The sequence below is a fragment of the Mus pahari genome, chromosome 7, assembly GCF_900095145.1.
Source record: "Mus pahari chromosome 7, PAHARI_EIJ_v1.1, whole genome shotgun sequence".
NCBI classification, from domain to species: domain Eukaryota; kingdom Metazoa; phylum Chordata; class Mammalia; order Rodentia; family Muridae; genus Mus; species Mus pahari.
The window spans coordinates 97,189,596-97,213,412 of record NC_034596.1 but is presented as its reverse complement, the minus strand read 5'-3'; the positions used below and the strand labels follow the sequence as shown (position 1 = coordinate 97,213,412).

The window sequence follows — 23,817 nt, the reverse complement described above, 5'->3', positions numbered from 1 at the left end:
TGTATATATATATATATATATATATATATATATATATATATATGGATTCTTATATTCTTAGATTTCAGATACCTAATAAGAACTCAGGAAGTTACCAGTAAATGAAGGTAAAAATGAAGGTAAAAGCAGAAAGAAAAGGTTAAAGACAAATAAATTCAAAATCATGAAAGACAGTTTACAGAATAGGTCAGGAAATGGTCAAATTACTTTCTATATTGGGAGGCCAACAAATTTCCAGCACTCGTAGATTTCTTTCCAACTACTTGAAAATAATAAGGGTGCTGGAAAGCCGGGCGTGGTGGCGCATGCCTTTAATCCCAGCACTCGGGAGGCAGAGGCAGGCGGATTTCTAGTTCGAGGCCAGCCTGGTCTACAAAGTGAGTTCCAGGACAGCCTGGGCTATACAGAGAAAGCCTGTCTCGGAAAAAAATAAAAAATAAAAAAAAAGGGTGCTGGAGAGATGACTCAGCAATTAAAAGCCCTGGCCGCTCTCCCAGAGGACTTGGTTTTGATTCCAAGCATCCACATGGCCACTCACAACCATCTACACCTCCAGTGCCAGGGAATCGGATGCCCTCTTCTGGCCTCCATAAGCACTAGGCACACACATGATGCACTTACATACATTTGAGCAAAACTCCCATGCACTTAAAAAAAAAAAAAAGATAAAGATGAGAAGAGAAGGAGGAAGAGAAAGGAAAATGATCAGAAACATCTCTGACAGGTTTAGTAACCTGTAATTGTACTGAAGATATACCTAAAGCTCATTTGCATTTCAACCTTGTACAGAAGAGAGGATGCTTTGGCTGGCTCGTAATCCCACGAGGACCCAATGCCTCATCAAAGCTCAGAAGTCTTGCTCTAGCCCCACACATGTACTGCACTGTTACTGCAGACTCCAATCACTGGCAGACTGAATGCATGTGAATCATCTCCAAACACAACTGATCTCAGGACCACACATGTCCAGCAGTCTCCCACTCTATTCTGCTCTAGTTACATCTTCAGAACGTTCTCAGGGACCTGGCCAAGCCTTATTTCGTAGGAAGTCATCTGTCATAAATCACATCCTCCCAAATTCAAAATTGAAATTCTAACCTCAAAAGGAGACGGTAGCTGGAGATAAGGCCTTTAAAGGAGGTGGCCAGGTTCAAATGAAGCCATTACAGCAAGGCGCTCTCTGAGTACCATCTTCCTTCTGTCCTTGTAAGAAGATTAGGACACAAGTGACATCAGGAACGGGGGATGGGAGAGGAAAGGCCGAGAGAGGACAGGTGAGAAAGTGACCATCTGTGAGGCGAGGAGAGAGGCCTCAGGAGAAAGCAAATCTGCCAACACCTTGATCTTGAACTGAAAGTCCTCAGAACTGTGAGAAAATAAATGCCTGCTGCTTTAGCAGACCTGTCTGTGGTGCTTCGTGGCAGCTGGAGAAACTGAATACACCATCACAGAGGTAAGTCCCGAAGTGAAAGGAAGAAAGGTATGAGCCCCGAATTAAGACTTCCTGCTTCTCTCATCTAAACCTTGGTTCCCTCATCTGTAAGATGGAGAGGATCACGTCGGAAAGTCAGTTCACGGTCACTTAGCGCAGCGCCCAGAACATATTCACTTGTAGTAGATAACACGAGCTGACTTATGCTACCAAGCACCAAGTTCACCATGAGAGCTCGCTCGCCATCCACCACCAGTCCCCCAAAACACACCAGTCATCTCTCCTTCTTTATTAAGACACCCTCATTAACTAGAATCTCCTTTGTCAGAGGGAAACGTACAAAACACCTTCCCCTAGTCCTCCTATTCCCTTCCCTGCAACTACTGGCTTCGTCTTCAGAGCTTAAATTATTAAGAGTTATCTCCTCTGAGTGTACGTGTGTGTGTGTGTGTGTGTGTGTGTGCGCGCGCGCGCGCGTGTGCGCACGCGCCCGTCTGGCTCCCACTGTCACTAATGCCCTGAATCTGGTTTTGTGGCAACCCTCTCTCTATATACAGCACCCAGGGTGTCACATCCAATGACACTTCCCAGTCACTCATGGCATTACTAACCCTTTCAGTTCTCCCATACAGTCAGTCCATCAGTCCCACTTTTTTGAAACTCTCTTCCTTTGGTTTCCCCAACACCATGTTCCCCAAAACTTCTACGGTTGAGAAACACCCTTCACTTTGCCACCTCGATGCCTCTAGAATTTTGAAAATTATCAGGACTCAACCACTGGCCCTCATTTTCTCTCCCTAAGCAATCCCATCCACACGTGGAGCTGCCACTTCTATCCATGGACCAAACAGTCTGACACGCACGTGTCCATCGCAGATGCTTGTGTCACAGGAACAATAGACCTCCTATCATTTTTTTTTCCCTGAGGACTCTGACAGGGACCTCAGAGTAAACCCATCCAATGCTAAATAATCCTTCCCTCCCCACCCGCCCTCAAATAAAACCCCGCTACCACCTATGTGATCTACCAAGTTCACACAAAGGATGAACAGCTTCCTCCTACTGTCTACCTCCGACCTAATCCATCACAATCTACAAACACAGCCACCAATAGATACCTCTGAAGTATCTTCATCCTTCCTCCTCGATGGCTTGCCACCATCTCCAGACAGACTCAGGACACTTCCCAGCTCATCTTCCAGATTCTCCTGAGTGTCTCATGTCTATTTGCACCTTAGAGGTGGTTTTACATACCACTTACTCATAGAGGCCTTTGCCAGTGTTCCCGTCTGAACTTATCCCCTGATCCACACTTCCATTTTTCTCTATATAATACACGAGTTAGGGTATTTTCCCCCAATGGCTAACACAACTTGTAATTGTATGTTTGTTCAGATGAGCGCTCACTGCCTCTTCCAAGTGGGCATGCGCCAAAAACCACGTACGTGCTCACCACTGCAGAACCCCAGGGCCTTGTAAGGACTGCCTGTGCAGAGTTCCAGTAAAGGGGGGAAACCAAGATGTGGTCAGCAAGACAGTGGCTATTTTCAGCCACTAAACTCTGTTCTTTACAATCCAGAAAACCAACTGCCAAAGCCAATGAAAATGAGCAAAACCGAAAGCAGTTATAAGAAACAGTTTATCTCACAAAGAAGGTACTAGGTTTTCACTGAGTGTACCCTGATCCAATCTCTGCTCTCGGTTGCTTTCCTTCTTAGATGCTTCGCTATGCAGACGAGAAGCTCAGTTGTAGACAGAAAAGTGTTTCAACCGAACCAGGATTGTATAACACACAATCTCAAAAATCCTTTTTAACCTTAAACATGTTCCTATGTCACTACGAGTGTTGAAAATGATCCAGCACTGTTTTTAAATGTTTAATTACCAAAGCTATCAAAAAAGTTAAAAAAAATAATCAGATGAGCACAACGAAGGATATAAAATCAGATAAAGGCTGCTGTTCAACCATACACAACATTTCAGTGTGTTAGCCTTCTTGAATATATATATATATTCAGAATTCATTTTCCTCATACATCAGAACATCAGAAGTAGATTTCTGCATCATTTCAATTACTCTGTAACTTCTTTTTTAAAGTAAATTGTAATTTATTTCACCAATCATCTATTGATGTTTGTGAGGCTTGGGATGGGTCCACTATTCCTGTAAGGCAATAAAGAAGATGGATACGAGCCAACACTGCTCTTACAAAGGACATGAGTTGGGCTCCCCACACCCACAGCAGGCAGCTTGCCTCTAATTCCAGAGTCAGTGTATCTGATGCCCTCTTCTGCTTTCCTCAGGCACCTTCACACGTGTGACATACACATATACACACAATTTTAAAATAAAGTAAGTCTCTCATGCTGCAAAAGAATACCTCCTTAATACCTGAACATGACTTTGTATTTCCTTAGAATCAATTTTCAATGTAGACAATATGAAATGCACAAATATTAAATATTTTGGAATGGTTTGGGGAGGTAAGCTTTGGTAGTGTGTACCTATAATTCCAGCACTTGAAAGGAACCAACAGCAGAATTAAGGGTTCTTGATCAGGGCTGGAGTGTTGGCTCAGTAGTTAAGAGCACTGGCTACTCTCCCAGAAGACCTGGGTTCAATTCCCAGCACCTATGGGGCAGCTCACAACTATTTGTAACTCCAGTTCCAGCAGATCTGACACTGTCTTCTGCCCTCCCCCAGACAGGCACACAAGCAAAACCGTGGTACACATAAGACCATCCTACATAGCAAGTGTGTGGTCACCCAGGGCTACATGAATCAAAATAAAATAAAATAAAATAAAAACAAATTGCTTTAAAAGAACAAATAAAGCTTTTTGAGATACTTGATAAAATGTTCTTTAGAAAGATGTAAACATCATTAGCATTGATAATAACATCACAGAGTATTGACAATTATGTGTGTGAGTGTGTGCGTTTGTGTTTGTGTGTGTGTGTGTTAAAAGTTTTTGTGTTATATCACTTCCCATTTACAGTTTACTAAACCAAAGCACCCCAGAAGTAAATGATCTACCCTTGGCCACAGAGCTCTGTAGAGCTGGTCACTTAGCAGGTCCGGAACCATGCTTTTCCACAGACCACCATGTACTCTAATTGCTTTTAGTGCTTTTGGTGGTGAGGGACATTCAATGGATTTGCATGAAATAATATTCCCTTAACCCTTCTTGTTTTCAATATCCTATTAAAACTGTAGCAGGCAGATGAGCTATTAGACTAAACTTGCAATATATATTTCAGACACACACTACTCAATACATCTCCTTCACTAGTCTATCCTTTCCTTGAAAACTCAAGTGACTTTCATCCTTCGGAATCCACCTTAAGACCACATCACCGGCTCTTAAGATTCTTTTCCATCATTCCTGAAACCTTCTAATTAACTAGACATTATCAATTGCTCCTTTCCTGAGCATGCAGGGTGCCACTCTCTAATGGAGTCGCCTCATTACGCGCACAGGTCAGTAGCTGTAAGCTGATCTGGATGATCCAGTCCGCTTCATGTCTGCAAATTCATTTTCCCAAACACCTCTAGGTCCGTGAAGATAGGCCTGCCCTCGCTGATCATTGGAAATCCCTCAGAATGTGCACACGGCAGACGGTCAGCAGTAGCAGTGGCTTAAATGTCAACTATTCTGTATCCTGCACATTCTCCAAATTCTTTAAATATTCTGCTATTTTTTGTACAAATGATTTCCATGTACAACTTATTATTTAAATTACATAAAGAATGCAGAATTCTTTTTCATGGTTAATTTCCTTCCCTTGTTCCAACAGAACTCAAAAAAAAATCTCTTGATACATATTTCAAATGGTTTATAAGTTCTTTGTTATATTTGAATACTCTGTTTTTTTTTCTGACTAGCGATTCTTGTTCTAACAGGTTGAGTGTCATGGAGTTTCATGATGCTCTACAGAGAGTCCTAGATGGTCTATGGGTTCCCATCTACAGCTATGTGTTACCACAAGCCACTTAGTATCTTGCCTTGGGGGGATTCTTATTTCATGTTGTCTGGTTCTTACCAAATGAAAATTAAAATAGCATTTCCAGTACAATCTTTGCCAATCTTTGTTATTAATGTTGTAACCCTGACAGTATGCATTCTGATTCTACCTTAATTTTAATCAGTTTCTTCTTGAACTGTATAAACTCACTAACAGATTTGGCATTGTCCCCTTTTAAACTATCTTCTTGTCAGTTTAATACTTCATTAAGGAATAACAGACATAGGGTGAGCAGGATTGCTCAGTGGGTAAAGGCACTTGCCATCATGCCTTAAGAACTGTTTGATCCCCAGACCCCATATCCAGCTGGGAAGAAAGACAGAAACCAACTCCAGAGGGTGATCCACTGGCTTCCAAACATGCACCATGACACACATGTGTACATACCTAAAAGGACAGACTAAGCAGATAAATAAATAGGTATAAAACATTTTTAAAAGAAACTATAAACATAAGTAAAAAGTATCTAGCCATAGTTCTCAGATCGGATTCCTATAATCACCACAGGGGTTTAAGCAACGATTGTGTCTGATACCTTACTGTCTTCTTGGTCAAGCATAGGTTACAGAATAGGATGTCTGCTTTAATTATCGCTGCATATCTGTCTTTATTTACTTGTTTTGTATTAATAGAAATGGGATTATTTAGTAGTCGTATTGGTTCTAGCATAAAATCATCTCTCAAGATCTATTTTCTTCTCCCTCCTCACAATATCACCTGAATTAAATTTGCACAATCTCCTTCTGAGATAAATTGCTATAATAATCTGTCTGATTGCACCCTGATCCTTTTTCAGTATGGCATCCCCAGCAATCTCTCCAGAATTCAAATGTTTTTCATTTTCTGTTCGTTGAAATTCCATTAACATATGAAGCTCAGGAAGAATAGTTCCCTGCTCACCAGCCAAGCCTCCTCTCCTGCTCTCTACCTATATGTCTCACCCCAGCCATTCTAACTGGGAAAAGCCCACGTGACCCGTCTTCCTTAAACACTATTCTGTTCAGAAATGCAATCCCTACCTCTCTGCATGGAGGCTCCCAAAAGAATTCCCCAAGTTTCAGGTCAACCATGTCTCCTGTAGACAGCTAACCTACCCTAGCACATGTCCATGTCACTGAAGTTATCTGAGCGTTCACAGTCCCAGGCTCCTCTCTGGCATGTACCACTGCATGATGTGGCCAATAACTTGATAGCTGACTCCACACTGGACTACCAGAAGCATCACTTTTAACACTGTACACGCAGCATATTGTAAGGGTCTGGTTCTGAATATACATTTGCTGCATAAACAAGTGAACGTAACACACAACTCAGTACAAACGAAGCAGTTTTAAGTTTCTAGTCCTTTCGAGAATTGGAGTTAAATTGTGGATATAACTAAGGTTTTCTGCCCCCTCTTCCTGGTACTCATCACAAGAACCCCTTGTGTCACTTTCTTCTCAAAACCCCTAAATCCATCAATATTTGGGAGTATGGACGTGAACTGAATTAAATAATGGGGGATGATGCGTCTCCCCCAAGACACAGCCCATGTGTGCTGTTAATGGCCAGGCTCAGGAGCAGGACTACCTCAGCCCACTGAGCTGCACATCATTGCACCACATGCCTCATGCTGAGCATGCATCCTCCAGGTTGCAGCTCTGTGTGCCCTGCTGGGTGGACTCCAGTCTTGCTTTAACCCCATGTTTCCCAGCTATGCTCCAATCTCTTCCTTTTGAAACAGGAGTGCCGGGTTTACTCTGCGCCATTATGCACGTAGAAGTATGGGATGTGTGTTTGAGTGTTTTATTTGCTTGTTTTTGCAGGGACTTTTAAACAGTTTGGGAGTGTGAAGATTTTGTGGATTTCTGAAGTTGTCACTGGATGCATTTTGAGGACCAGGGCAAAATGCTATGACTTGAATGCCCCTCCCTGGGCTTTGTATTGGTTTGTTTGTTTGTTTGCTTGCTTGCTTGCTTGCTTGCTTGCTTATGATAAGGTTTCATTGTCCATCCTGGTTGTCCTGGTACCTACCATGCAGAGCAGACTAGCCACTTCTGCATGCACCACCCTGCCTAGCTACAGGTTCATAGTTTGAACACGTGCTCCCCAGGCTGCAGCAGCTCTTTGGAAGAGGAGTCTGGCTGGTGGAAATGGGACCCCAGAGGTGGCCTTGGGAAGGGACACATGCCCCTGACTCCTTTCCTATACTCTCAACCTTCCAGTCTTATATCTGTGACATGCCTTCCCTGTACACACTAGCTGCCAACAACCAAACCAGTCACTTTGCATTTCCCGCCATGATGACCTAGGGTTCATTTTAAACCAGAAGCCAAAATAAATCTCCCCTCCCTTGAGTAGCTTCTGTCAGCTATTCTATCATGGTAATGAGAAAAGCAGGTAGATACCAGTTTCCACTTGGATTCTGGCTCCCTATGTACTAGCTGTGGAAATGAGGACAAGGCAATGAAATTCACTCAGTGTTAATTCCCTTATCTATACAATGAGGGCAATTGTTTTTTATCTCAGGGGTTGCATACAGCAATTCTGTAGCACAGTGACTGGCATACAATAGAAGAATGTTACAGTCCTAATTGGCTACTACAGACCTTCCCCCCTCCCTTCCTTCCCCTTCTCTAGGTATTAGTTCTGCCCTTCAAATAAAAGAGAATGCACAAATGTAGTTAATAATGAAGATATTCAAATATTAAAATGGAAGGGGAAACAAAGCAACAAATCATTGCCTGAGAACCCTCCTGGGGATGCAGGATCCTGTGCAAATCCTGGATCAAAGAATGTCACTCCCCCTTAAAGGAAGGTCACCCTGGCTGAGAAGCAAGCCCTCACAAAAGGATGCAGGCAAAGGAAACAGACACACACAGAGACAGACAGACAGACAGACAGACAGACAGACAGACAGCCCAAGCTGTCCAAAGATGTCAGATGCCACACACCACCTCATCAGGCTCCTCCAGACCCTCACACACATATTCTTCAGTCCATTTAAGTTCCAGGTGGCCAGTTCTACCTGGCACATTCGGCAGACAAGAAAGGCCAACAAAAAACATCCCAGTTCCTCCTCGAAGAACTCCAGTCCCACCCCCACCCCCCACTAAACACTGCGTTAAATTGTTGACATTCTTCAAAATACCCACAAACAATATTCAGTTAGGTTTTGAGCATTTAAGGTGTAAAACTAAAAAGAAGAAGACATTGGAAGTTTAGGAAAATTTAAACATTACACAGCTAAGCAAATTTAAAGTAGAAGACCCTAGTGTACTCATTCATTTAACAGATATTGATTAACTAAAAACTTTTTTTTTGATTTTTCGAGACAGGGTTTCTCTGTGTAGCCCTGGCTGTCCTGGAACTCACTCTGTAGACCAGGCTGGCCTCGAACTCAGAAATCCGTCTGCCTCTGCCTCCCAAGTCCTAGGATTAAAGGCGTGTGCCACCACGCCTGGCTTAACTAAAAACTTTGAGGTACTAACAAAGCAACAATTACTGATGCACAACCCCACCCCACCTCACCCCACCCCCATCCCATCCTCTAGAAGGTCACAGAAAAGTACAATGATAGCTCTCAATTCTGATGTGCACTGCAGAATGCTAGTAAACATGAAAATAATGACTCTCTTAGTCCCACATGTCCAGTGAGAAAACTGTAGTTGATAGAGCTCAGTGGGTCACCCTGAAGCGGCAAGAAAAGTAAACCAGAGAGCTGTTTTCTGTTACACCACCTAGTAAGAGATGCTAAAACCAGCTATGGCCCACTGTAGCTGATGAAAGCCACACAGTGAGCTTTCACATATGAATCTATAAGTCATAAATTAATTTTTTGTCATATGGGGGGGGGGACGTAAACACAGAAACATTTCCCGTGCTGGAAACGAGACATTTGCAATTAGAGAGGGACGAGCCACTTACTCAGGGTTGCTAAGTCAGTGCCTAGTGCTCTGCTGGTCAGGAGGGCTTGAACTAAGAACTCTGTGAGTCAGATTTACCTCTCTGTGTGGTGGAGAGAGTAATTCAGGAGATGTGTTTCCTTAGACCAGAGGGTTTACGGTCAGGGAGCACTGAAAGGAGTGGGTTCCCATCCCATGTAACACAACAGGACTAGAGTATGGCACTTGGTTTGAAAGAAACTGGGCAGCTTCCACAGATCAAAATTTCACCCTGAAGGAACCTTCCAACCCATCACAAGACTCAACCATTGTAGCCCCTAAGTGATGTGACAAGACTGCTGAATACCATGCTTGAAGTTTCATGGGAGAAAAGACAAGAGCTACTATCAGTCTATCCATAACAGCTCAAATCCACAACTGGAGATTCATCGAACAGACACTACAAGAGGCTATAATCTCAGACTGGAGAGATGGCTCCGTGGTTAAGAGCACTGACTGCTCTTCCAGAGGTCCGGAGTTCAATTCCCAGCAATGACATGGTGGCTCACAACCATCTGTAATGAGATCTGAGTCCCTCTTCTGGTGTGTCTGAAGACAGCTACAGTGTACTCATATACATAAAATAAATAAATCTAGAAAAAAATACTATAATCTCTCTGCTAAATTGGACTTTTCTCCCTAATTAAAAAAAAAAAAACAAAACAAAAACAAACTAGAGTTTCAAGAGATCTTTAGTAGAATTCACTTCAGAGATAACATAATACTGACATTCTTTACATTTCTACAGCAAGGTTAAATAGACAAGAAAAAAATCTGAATTGCTGGCCACTGTCAGGATTAGAGTTAGCTTGATTAAAAAAAAAAAAAAAAAAAAAAACAGAGCCACCTAGATGGTAAGCATGTTTGTGAGAGATCATGTTGATTAAATTAATTGCTGGTGAGAAGACCCAGGTCTTAGTTGTGGCTAAGACTGTTCCTAGGGCAGGGGATCCTGGGGTCTATAAGTGGAGAGGGGACTGAGCAGCCCAGCATTCATGCCTCTGCTTCCTGATGTGAACACAACATGACCAGATGCTTCAGGCTTCTGCTGCCTTCACTTCCCCAGCATGATGGACAGGAGAGAAATGAAGGCCACCCTTCCGTATCATTCGCTTTCAAAGGAAAATAACACTGCTGAAAATCAACTCTGCTCCCTAAGAAGATAAGAGCTTCCCAAATTGTCTAAATAAGAACATGAACTGCAGCCACCACAGTCCTCAAACACCTGGCCGTGCGGACAACCACTGGGAATATGTGGGATCCCACTTTCCTGTGGAAGCAAGCTATCTTCCATGACAATGCCCAAGTCCAAGTGGAGAGCCACGATCAGTCTGGAGTTAAAATTCAGATGCACCATGATTCGGAGCAGACAATACAACATCCAGGAGTACCATACTCCATCCTGCAGGGAAATTCACTTGACCAAAATTGAACACCTATTAAATAGAAGAACTCAGCTCATTGGGGACCGTTTTTAAGAACCATAACTGGCATTTCTGTAGCATTCCTATGTACCAGGCAGTGTCTGGAGCACTTTGCCCATTTGACTCTTATAAATTTCAAGACAATTCTATGAGGCAGGCACTGGCTTTCATTATCTCTCCTTATTTTTTTAAAAAAGATAAGAAAACTGAGGAAATTGTTGTCAGTTTTAAAAAATGCATGTCGTCCACATATAATTTGTTCTTTCACTCAGGCAGCAAGCATCCATCAAGGTTCAACCATACACAAGACAACCCTCACCTTCAACCTCATGCACAGCTAGAAAAGAACAAGACTTGAATAAAAACAAGAAAGTGTTTTTAAAGGTCTATAAAGAAATATATAAGGGGCTAAAACAGAGAATGAAGACAAAGTGAAGGCATCTCTTTTGCACAGAGTGACTTTGGGACTGACTCTATGAAGAGATGATTCTTAAGTAAGTCTTAGAAGATGAGATGACACTAGACCTGAGGGGTGGGGGGGAAGTCTGAATTAAGACTGCAACCTGAAGATGTCATTTATCATGCTCAGTGAAAGGTCACTTGCATACAGTATAAGGAGATATATATATATATATATATATATATATATATATATATATATATATATATATATATATANTATATATATATATATATATCCTTATAAATAAAGGTAAGGAAGGATGAATATATATATATATGAATGAAAGAGAGAAGAAAGAAGGAGATGCAAACGAATAGAATCTGGAGATCTTGAAAGCTAATAGGTAGGAAGAAGCACGTGATTTGGCAAGCCGGAGGAAGTTGGATCCCAGAACAGCTGCAGCAAAGAGGAGGAAAATGAATGTGCATCTCAGAATTCCCTAAGGCACACTGACCACACCACAGAACTCTGCACCTACAGATGAGGGAAAAGGACAGGAGGCACAACAAGGTTTTTAAAGATACGGTGGAGAACTGTTAGAAGTAATCAGAAGGCTAAATGACCTCCTGTCCTTAACATCTCTGGCAGGACTCCTCTCCCAACCCGGCAGATCGGAAGCTTACTACCTAGCAAAACCATGCATCTGAGAGCTCTGACAGAGACCATGCACATCTGAAGATAGGGGTAATCTACAAAAGCCAAGGTGATCAGCCAGTTAAATGCACAAGGACTGATGACAATGCTAAGCCAAACCTCGATCTCAGCATCTAACAGCCTCAACCTTCAGGTTAGAGGTTGGAGGTCTGCCTTTGCTTCCCCCTCCTATAAATCTGACCTAAAAACAGTGACATCGAGGGATCCTCTAGTCAATGGTCCACCAGCATGCTACTTCCGCATCTTAATCCAACCCTAAATCTGAGTGGACAGCGATGCACAGGCAGCCACATAAAAAAAGACAGGGCAGAAGAAGCAGGAAATTACCTCGAGGAATGGAAATCTAAGTGGAAAAAGAAACTCTGTGTGTGTGTGTGTGTGTGTGTGTGTGTGTGTGTGTGTGTGTGTGTGTGTGATATTATAGGTGCTGGGGAGATATTTACACAGGTAAACTATGAGGGTCCTAGTTCAGATCCTAAGCACCTACTACAAGCCTGGGATGGTGTCACAAGGCTGGTTCCTTGGGGTTGGGAGGCTGAGACAAATAGATCTCTAGAACTCACTGCCTGGACATTCTAGACAGCTCTCAGCTCCATGCTGTTTCAAAGAACAAGCTGGAGATAAAGGAACAACCTTGAAGTTGGGCCTTCACCTCTATACGGGCATACATAGATGAATGCACCCCTGCACACACACCCATACTCCACAGACACACACACACACTAATTGATTGATTGATTGATTGATTGATTGATTGATTAATCAAGTAAAAACTGCTATAAGGAGCTGAAGAGATGACTCAGAGGTTAAGAGCACTGGCCGTTCTTCCAGGGGACCGGAGTTCAATCCCCAGCACCTACATGGTGGTTCCCAACTATCTGTAACTCCAGTCCCAAGGACCTTCTTCTGGCCCCTGTGGGCACCAGACATACGTGTTGTACATGCAAGCAAAACACTCATACACATAAGATAAACAAATAAAAAAATTTAAAAACTGTTATAAATATCACCAAGGGCAGCACTCTAGTTATAAATAAACATTGGCAAGCTTTCCAAAAATAACACCCAGAAAATGACAAGAAAACGGAGCTATTGAACATTGAAACATCATTTTAGAAACAATCATCAAGACTAAAAGACACACAGTAGGGAAAATTCCCTAAAAGACACACAGTAGGGAAAATTCCCCCACGTACAGCAAAAAGTTAGGGGCACAAAATGAGGGCGAAACGATCGAGCCAGGAAACTGAACTTGACTAGAAGTACCAGGAAAGGCATACAAACCAATAGTCAAAAAAAAAAAAAAGAAAAAAGAAAAAAGAAAAGAAAACAGAGGAGGTGAGCCACTAAATGAAATTAAGGAATGTTTAGGTAAAAGCAGATTAAAAGAGCCCATCATGGACTAGCAAGATGGCTCGGCAGGTAAAGGCGCTAACCACTGAAACCTGGGAATCAGATTTAATCCTTAGGACACAGGTAAAGGTGGAAGGAGAGAGCTGGCCACGCAAAGCAGTCCTGTGACTATGGCCCGTGTGCCCCCAAACACATCATGCACTCATACAATAATGATGATGATGATGATGATGATGATGATGATGATGATGATGATGATAATGACAATAATAAATGTTTAAAGGGGTCCATCACAATGAAGGGTAGACAGAGTGCATCACTGCAAGATGTCAGAAACTAGAAACAAAGAAAAGATTCCATATGCACCTCGATATTTCTCAAAATGTTGCAGTGCTTAGGAAAGATCAAAGATCAAAAGGCTCTGGACCCCTCAAGAGCAGTCCCACAAGCAAGACAAGAATGAAGCAATTCATTCAAAATCCCAGAAACAAACGATTACCAAAGCAGAAGTATGTGTTCAGGCAAATTACAAATTGAGTCTGTGGTGTGTTTGGATATTTGTGGGTGCATCCTTTCTATTGAGAGGACCAAGACCTGGCAGTGCATCCTACATGGATAGTAACCTGTCAAGGTCAGAAGTATAGCTAAGAAAAGACTGGCAAAAGTTGCCATCACTAAGAGTCCCCCATATACAATATACTGTGTTTTTAACCCAATATGCACTGCCTGGGCAAGCATGGTCCTGATTTTCATTTGTTCTTAAGCCAGTGAAGTTCCTACCTTCTTCCACAATGTCCTCAAACAGCTAAGGACACTCATTTACCCCACAGAAGTGTTCTATTTTGAGCTACGCCTAAGCACTAAAGGTGAAAAGCAAGCTTAACCAAAAAGATCTAATGCAACTCTCTCATGCCTCTGCACTGCAAAGACCCAAGCAAGGGCTTTAAAACTTATTGGCTTGCTTAGTTACTTCCAAAGGAGGACCTCTCAAAGATGAATTCAGGTCATGTCCCAGAGACCGCATTAGTCGATCTCATAACATGAGAGGGAGCATACAATGATATGTACATTAGAAGACAACATTTCTGGATTTTCTGTGTACCTACCTCTCACTCTGTCCTCACTTGCCATAAGCATATCTTCCTAATTGTCCTGGTCATTGCTCCCTGGCTCCTCTTCACTGTTCCATGCTGAGTATGTGTTACCCAAACCTATATTCTCAAGCGAGACCTGGTGGTATAAGGATGATGCAATCATACAAGCAACTCCTACACAAGCTTTGTGTATTATTCTTTTATTAAAGAATGAAGGGCTGTTGTGGCCACCTCGGAACCAGAAACAGGAGTAGATGATCGGACACAAATCTACTTCTAAAGACAACTGCCATCTAGCCAAGAAATAGCCAAGAAAAAGTCTTGAGTGTCCAGAAAGTTTACTGAAATATGCCACAAGAGGAAGAAGGCTTTCCATTGAAACCAGGCAAGCCCATGGGGATAAGAACATCAAAGACCACTGGTGTTGTATAGCAAAGCGGGGAAGAGGGCATCCCCAAACCAAATGCACAGGGTAAGGACAAAGCGATGACAGCTACACGTGTGTAGGTCATCAGCATTCATAGAGAAGACACGAAAGAGACGTTAGTGGTCCTTGGTAATGGTCAATAAGTTCTACTGGAAATGTAGTCAACTGATCTGAAAAGAGCCATCGGGCAAAGAAGGGCTGTTCATGTGGTAAGAGCTCAAGGCAAAGAGGCAGACTTCCCGTCCAAGCACTCGCAAGCCGTTTAAAACCCTCCCTCAGAATCAAGCTCACACCGAGGCAGAGCCACTGGGAACCGCATGAAGACATGAAGGCAGAACAGTGTAAAGGCACTGGAGGGGGCGAGGGGGATGGCGGTGGGGGCGGGAGTAGAAGCAGAAGTGGGGGCGTGGAGGGGGCAGACAAGAGGAAGTGGGCAAAGGAGGCAAAAAGGAAACTCAGAAAAGACAAGGGCAGAAGAGGACAAATGGGACGGGAGAGACGTGTGGGTGGCTACAAGTGGCTACTGTTCCTTGGCAGGACCTCATTTCTGGTCTCAGAGCCCATGTCAGGCAGCTCGAGGGGAACCCATTGTCTCTAAGTTCTGAGGGTTTCTGCACTCACACATACAAAGCCACAAAGGGACACGCATGTATACACATAATTAAGAATAATTTTAAGCAGGGCAGAAGTTCCGTATGCCTTTAATCTTAGCACACAGGAGGCAGAGGCAGGCAGATCACTGTGAGTTCGATGTTAACCTGGTCTACAGAACAAATTCTAAGACAGCCGGGGCCTACAGAGAAACCCTGACTCAAGAAACAAAATAAACAAAGAATAATTTTAAATTTTTACCTTTTATCCCAGCACTCGGGAGGCGGAGGCAGGCAGATTTCTGAGTTCGATGCCAGCCTGGTCTACAAAGTGAGTTCCAGGACAGCCAGAGCTATACAGAGAAACCCTGTCTCAAAAAACCAAAAAAAAAATTTTTTAATTTTTAAAAAGCAAACAAAAGAACTACTCGGAACACTTATTTAACCTGAGTAACAGAAAATACTATATATTAGTATGTATAAATAACAAAGCAATATAATAAAAAACAAATTCATAGTAAAAAGAGAATAAGTCGTAGGGAAAATGGATGAGGCAGTATATCTGCTAAGCAGTTCTAGTTAAACGCCCCACAATTTAATTTTTAATTTTTATATTGTACATATAAATTTTACCAACTCAAAAAACAAATCATTAAAAACAAAGAAGCAGCAAGGTCCCTCAATTAAGCAGATTAAAAACCTACAGCACAAGCTCAAAATAATTAAGAAAACTGCTACATCTGTGTGGTTAAAAAATACTAAAGTTAAGTGACCAGATAAAAGAGACATAACAAAAAGAAAAGCAAAAAACGCTTGAGAGAAAAATAAGGTAAATATTTCAATACTGAAAACTACATCAGTCAAAATTTCATCAGTCAAAATTACATCAGTCAAAATGTAAGACTAAAAAGCACAAAGGACAGTGCTTAAGTAAAGCATGAAAAGAGAAATTCCTCTTATTTCATATTTCATTGGTGTGTGTGTGTGTGTGTGTGTGTGTGTGTGTGAGAGAGAGAGAGAGAGAGAGAGAGAGAGAGAGAGAGAGAGAGAGAGATGGATGGTGTGTCTAGGCAAATGTACCAGAGCATCCCTCTGGTGGCCAGAGGACAACTTTGTGGCGCTGGTCCTCTCCTTCCACCTTTCTGTGTGTTCCAAGGATCGAACACCAAGCTTGCTCCAGAAGTGCCTTTACCCACTGAGCAATCTCACTTACCCCACCCCCACCCCAAAAGTCTTAAAAATTAAAAAGAAGCAAAGTGGCTTTGGGTTATAATCATACAAACCTCTACCAAGGAGCCTGCCTCTCTCCATAAATCAATCAATCAATCAATCAATCAATCGCTCTCACAAGTAAGAAAGCATCAGAACAACGTGGGGCCAAAGGTCCCAAGGAGGATGAGAGAAGGAGGCAGGAAGTCAGTTCCCATCTCCAGACAGTGACTTGGAGACAGTCTACACTGTATGGGCAGACAGAAAAACTAAGAGTCTCTCTGGACTGGGGGATTAGAAAAAGAAAGTTGGCAAACCGTAAAGGCTAAGACAAGTGGCAAAGGGAGAAAGTTGGCGAAGCAGGCCTCTAGCCTTAGACACCTACCTCACAATCCTCACACCCTAGGCATCTAGTCTCTCACTGTCCTCTGGGAAACAGGCAAAGGGTAGCTCACCTACAGACCAAAGTGCTGTATAGATCAGGAAACTGCTGAGAGAACAAGACAGTCTGCCATTCAAGTAGAGTTGGGTGGACCACGCCCAGCACTTGGTAGGCTGAGGCAGGGCGACTGTCATGAGTTCAAGGACAGCCTTGGCTTCAGAATGAGTTTCAGACCAGTCTGGATTCCAGAGTAAGACCCTGTCTTAATTAAAAATATAAAAGGAATAGAGAGTGGGAGGTTGGGAAAGGAAGATTGCAAGTCAATTCCAACTGAAAAAAAAAAAAGCCTACCAAAATAAACAACATTCATCAGCAGGAAATAAGAAAATTCAAAGTCTCCACAACTTAGTATTCATGAGATCCAGCAATGCTTCAAATAAACCGAATAAAGAAACAGAATAATGACATATTCTCAGAAGAAAAGGAAGTCAGTCTAGCTCAACCCTGAAAAGAAACAACTGTCAAAAAATAAAACAGATTTCAGTGCCATCCCTACACCTGTCCTAGATGAAATACAACACACTTTCAGTGCATAAAACTCTCCTCAGAGAAACGGGAAGTCTCCACAGAAAAGGGAACAAAAGAGGGCTGGTGAGGGAGGCAGAAGCTCTCGGAGCTGACAGAGAGCGCGAGCCAGCTCTCGAAAGCTGTCCTCTGACCTCCACGCACCTACTCACACAGACACAACAATGGGAGGCAAAATTTAAAATTTCCTTTTCAAAAAAGTAAATAGAAGAAAGACAAGATCAAAATTCTAGAGCTGAAAAATAAAACTGCATATTGGGACCTAAAAAAAAAAAAATTCACCAGATGGGCTAAGCAGCTGAACATAACAAAACAGAGGGATGATTAATAGAAAGTGTCCTAGGTGAAAAATAAGAAAATAAGGATTGGTGGGTGGGGGAAGCCTGCTAGATAACGCTGGAGAACAGGATGCGTGTTTAGTGAGCCCATCAGAGGCAGACAATAGAAGCAATAGGCAGGAACATTTGAAGCATTAGTCATGAAATAGTCCCCAGACTTGCTAAAAGACAGACATTTTCAGATACAATATACACACAGGAGTAAACACGATGGGAATCCACGACAGTGGGGAACACACGGTCCCTGGACTGGTTAAAAAAAAACAACAAAAAAAACAAAGATAAAGCAGCTTTGAAAGCCCCAAGACAAAAAGAACTTAACATCAACTCTATTAACTTTACATAAACTCCATAAAGTCTAGCATTCGCAGGGCAATGCTGATGCCCCCTGCAATCATGAGGGAGGGACTGATGGAATGGCATCTCGACTGAAAAGAAAACTGATAAATCAGAATGCAGAATCCAGAAAAAACAACTATTATGAAAGGTTAAGAGCAAAATAAAGATCTCTTTGGATAAAAAGAAGTTGTTTAAAGGTTTGGTCAAAGGCAGATTTATACAAAACAAAAAACAAATAAACAAACAAAAAAAAAAACCCAGCAACTTCAGGTGGAAACTTGAATCTTCATGGGAAGAAGGAAAGTTAATTTCCCAGTTTAAAAGGAAGAAAGCAAGGAATAGATGAAGGGAAGGAAAGAGAGGGGAAGGGGGAGGGAGAGAGGGGGGAGAGAGGTAGAGGGGAAAGGAAAGAGAGGTGGGGAGAGAGGTAGAGGGGAGGAGAGGGACGGAGCCTCTCAAAAAATGAATATTTTGATAAAACAACAAAAATAAACTTCTTTTTTCTCTTAATTTTTTACTAATCACGTAACTTAAAAATTAAACTTATAATGTTGCTTTGGGGAGCATGTAATATATATAGATATATTACAAAAAACAATTATAAAACAAAGACATGAGCAAGATTTTTATACAATCAGCACATTTATATTTTGTTAACTATTGTAAATTGATTGTATATTATCATTGCTAAAACAACCATTTGTAGGTTTTTTTTCCTAAAAACTGTCTCCATAGCTAAGGATGACCTTGAACTTCTAAGATTCTTATGTCCTCAAGTGTTGGGGTCACACGCATGTGCCACCACACCCAGCTTGTTCAGCACTGGTGACTAAACCCAGAAGTTCATGCACAAAAGGTAAGCATCCTGACAACAGAGCTACATCTCCAGCTCAACCACTAATTTCTAAATGAAACAAACAAACAAACAAACCTAGGAAGTAAAGTCTAGAATGTTGGGAAGACATGGGTGACAAAATCTATCACACAATCAGCAAAAGCAGACCATGGTGACAATATCAATAGCCTATAAAGCAGACAACAAGACAAGACACAATGACAGAGACCAAGAGCAGACCTCATAACAGTGAAAAGGACAATGAACAGGAAAGTATTACCTATGAACCCAATAACGCAGCTTCAAACACACAAAACAAAAGCTGATAGATTTAAAGGAAAAATAAATCACATAAGCAGAGGTAAAGATTGCAACATACTTTAATCAATAACTGATGGAGAAAATCAGGCAAAATGCATCAAAAACATAGTAGACTTTAATATATCACTCAACTGCAATAGCATTCTCTTCAATTATACATGGAATGTTTATTAGCACAGACCATAAAACAAATAAAACAAATAAAAGTTAAAAAGAGTCAAAGTACACAAAATGTGTCCTCTGTGTTAGAGTGAAATGAAAATCAAAAATAATGGAAGTAACTAGGGAAATCCCAAGTATTTGGAATTAGGTCCATTGCTAAAGAATTCTAAGGCTCAAAAATAGATAAATAAACAAGCCAGAGACATTAAAAAATGTTTTGAGCTGAGCAATATTGAAAATATAACCTATCAAAATCTAGGGGCCAACATGGTGGCACAGACCTGTCCTCTCAGTGTTCCAGAGGCAAAGGCAGAAGGACCACATCACAGCCATGTTCAAAGCCAGTGAGACCCTGTCCGGAAAAAATAACAAACAACAAAGAGCTAGGACAATAGGATTCTCTTAACATGGAACTTATGAGGAAATACATGGCTTTAAAACTGCTTAATAAGGGAAGATTTCAAAACAATGATATAGGCTTTTATGTCAATAGACTAGAGAGAATTAAGTCCAACCAAACCAAAGGATAGAAACCATGTAGCTAAGAAAAGCATCAAACCGACACTGGCTGCTTGACACCAGTGACATTCAAAACATCTAACCAGGAAATTCAAGAATAAAAATCAGGGTGAAACTGCCAGTATCAGAAACAAAGGAACAGGTTTGAAGTCACAGTTCAGTGGGCAAAGTGCAAGGTCTTAAGCATGAAGACCTGAGCTCAGCTCTCCAGCACCCACACAAAGGCCAGGTACTGTGACATACATCTATAACCACAATTCTGGGGGTGCAAAGGCAGGTCGATCTTAGACAATGGCTAGACAGTCTAGCTCAGTGGTTCTCAACCTCCCTAATGTTACAACCTTTTAATACAGTCCTCATGTTATGGTGACCCCCCCCAATATAAAACTGTTCTCATTACTATTTCATAACTGTAATTTTACTACTGTTATGACTCTTAATGTAAAAATCTGATATGTAGTATATCTGATATGTGAACCTGTGAGCGGGTCATTCCATGCCCACAAAGAGGTCATGACCCACAGGTTGAGAACCACTAGACCAGATGAACCAGTAGGTTCCAGGTTTAGCAAAAGACCCTTTCTCAAAAAATAAGCTAGACAGCAGAAGAGGAATACACCCAAAGTTAGTCTGCAGCTTGTACATGGGTGAGCACAGGCAAATGCACACACGTGCACACAGACACACATGGCATGCTTGCACGGGATAGAACAGCAAACTTAAAAATAGAGCAACAAATTCTAAAGATGAAAAAAAGAGAGGCACAAACAATATCAATACACAGACATCTGGAAAAATTTGCTAAATGGACATCATGAACAAATTCCTCAAGAGACACAAATAACTATAATGGACCTGTGATAATATGATGTATATTTATGGGTCTCGTGTGCATATGTATGCTCATGTGTGTGCACAGATTTGTGCAGGTAGATACACACACACACACACACACACACACACACACATACACACAATGTGTGCACACTTGACTGCCCAGGCTGGCTGTCACCTGGTGAGATCCAGGAATCCTCCTGCATCCACCCCAGTGCTGGGGTGACAGATGTGTGCAGCCATGCCAGCTTTTTTGACTTTGGTATGGGGGGGGTGTGACCTTAGGTCCTTGAGCTTGCATGACTAACATGTGAACCACTAAGCCATCTCCCCAGTCTTGTTTGGAGATATTCAGGCCACAGGGTGGAGCTTCTAATGCCATGGTCTTTGTTCGTCCCTAAATGCCTGGCGTAATATGGTGAAAGTAAGTTTTTCACCTTTGCTTGGAAAAGCTTGGTAACAATAAAAGTAAATGAGTTTCTTGAGACAACATTGAGACTGCAGTCGCATATACATATATATATATATATATATATATATATCTGGGAGACACACGGCACCTTCTTCAGTCCTAAGCATATGTCAGCCTCACTAACGCTTATGCAATGAGGCCGCTAGGAGAGCACAAAGGACAGGTTCTGATAGCTTCCAGACAGCTGAGAGAGCACATGGAGATTTCTGGAAAGTGGCAAGCTCGGGAGGAGCATGGGAGCCCTATGCCCCTTCCCCATGCCTCAGCCCTGGGCATTCATTCATCTGAAATCTTTGCAATGTCCTTCATCAGAAACCAGCAAATGTGTTCCCCTGGGGTTCTGTGAAAGGCTCATGCAGACTAATAAAACCTGAGGAGAGTTGCAAGGCTCTGGCTTGTAGATGGCCATCTGGAGGGCTCAGGTGAAGCCACACAGGCCTTGGATTGGCATTTGAGGGTGGGGAGGGGGCATAATTGAGGAAATTGTTCCGGAATTCTGGTATCTCTAGGTTGACAGTTTCAGAAAAGGAGCCAGATGGGAGAATGTTCAGCTCTGCAGAAATAACTGAGTATATGCTGTTAGGAAGACATGCCTACCCCTTTCAGGTCACAAAAAAAATCTGTGTTAGAGCTATACAGCAGCAGACACAAAGAGAGGGAGGGAGAGAGAGAGAGAGAGAGAGAGAGAGAGAGAGAGAGAGAGAGAGAGAGANAGAGAGAGAGAGAGAGAGAGAGAGAGAGAGAGAGAGAGAGAGAGAGAGAGATTATGTACCAGTATTTTTCAGGTAGGAAAATCCGTAACAAATTATTAGCAAACTGAATTCAACAATGTTTTAAAGGGACACAGATTTTAACCAAGCAGGGTTTATTTCAGTAATCCAAGGCTGGTCTAATCCTGAGAGAGGCTCAGAGTGGTCAGTGGCAGAGGAAAGAGCACTGTAAGAACACCCACCCACACTGTTTTTATTTAACCTTGTTACCAAGGTCTGAGCCAGTGCAATAAGGCAATTAAAAGGAATAAAAGATAACTGAGGAAAGATGCATGATCGTGTGTTTACAAAACCTCAAATAAACCCCAAACCAAGCTGCTAAACTTCCCAAACAGGCATGGCCGCTGGGATGCCAGTAAAAACACAAAACCACCCAGAGCTCAATGCTGCAAGTTCTTACAACTGCACTTAGAAAACAAACTTCTAAAGTTGTCTTTTTTTATTGTTGTTGGCTTGTGCTTTGCTTTAGCTTTTGGTGTGTGTGTGTGTGTGTGTGTGTGTGTGTGTGTGCGTGTGCGTGTGTGTGTGGTATGTATTCATGTGTTCATGTGTGTTGTCTATGGATGCATGCCTGTGTGTGCGCGCACACACACACACATTCCTGTGCATGGATGTGGAGGTCCGGGGATGGCACTGAATTTCCTCTCCAGTCTTTCTCTGCCTTATTTGCTTTGAGGTTGTTTCTCACTGAGCCTGGAGTTTACTAATTGGTCTAATTGGATGGCCAAGAGATCCTAAGAATCTTCCCATCTCTGCTGCAATTGTGCTGGGGTTACATGTGTGTGCCATGGGGACCAGATTTATACATGAGTGTTAAAAATCCAAACTCATGCTTGTGTAACATGTAATTCCCAGACTGAGGCATCTCCCTTGACGGGGTTTGTTTCTGTTGTTTGTTCTGGATTTTGTTTGTTTGTTTTGGTGGGTGGAGTGTGTTGTTTCCTAGAGTTTGGTTTAGTTTTTCAAGACATGGTTTCTCTGTATAGTCCTGGTGGTCCTGGAACTCCCTCGGTAGACCAGGCTTGCCTCAAGCTTAAGGATTTGCCTGCCTCTGCCTCCTGAGTGCTGGAATTAAAGGCATATGCCACTACTGCCTGGGGTTTGTTTGCTTGTTTTTTTGTGTTTTTTTTTTTTTTTTTTTTTTGTTTTGTTTTTTTATCTTGAAGCCCTGATGCCTGTCACCTTCCTAAATCCTAGACACTCTCTTGTTAGATAATTTAAGTGTAGGAAATTCATTAGTTTTTTTTTTTTTTTTCTTTTTTTTTTTTTTTTTTTTTTTTTAGGACAGGGGTTCATACTATAGCTTAGGATGGCCTGGAACTCAAAATGCAGCCCAGACTAGACCAGGAGCTCCCAAGCCTCCTAAATTAGCTCCCTTCCACTGGACTTAGAAAAATGAGTCCCCATGTCAGACTTGCTTTGTTCTGTTAGATGTGAAGATGGAACCCAGGGGCTTGCAAGTGCCCCACGTGCCTTCTCCCACTGAGCTACAAGCCATGCCCCCAGAAACAAAATTGAGAAAACAACTCCATTCACCAAAGCATTTAGGGAGAACATTTAATTAAAGATATAATTTTGCAAAGGGCAATTCAATAAGATCTCCCCAAGTGTGTTCTCGTGTATGTGTGTGTGTGTGTGTGTGTGTTTCTCTAAGATTTTAAAACC

At 42.1% G+C, this 23,817-nt stretch overlaps 1 protein-coding gene across 3 annotated transcripts in view; it reads right to left on the bottom strand.

Moving 5' to 3' along the window:
* Positions 1-23,817, bottom strand: part of Unc79 (unc-79 homolog, NALCN channel complex subunit) — a 232,442-nt gene that overhangs the window by 192,512 nt on the left and 16,113 nt on the right. The gene's annotated exons all lie outside the window — the stretch shown is intronic.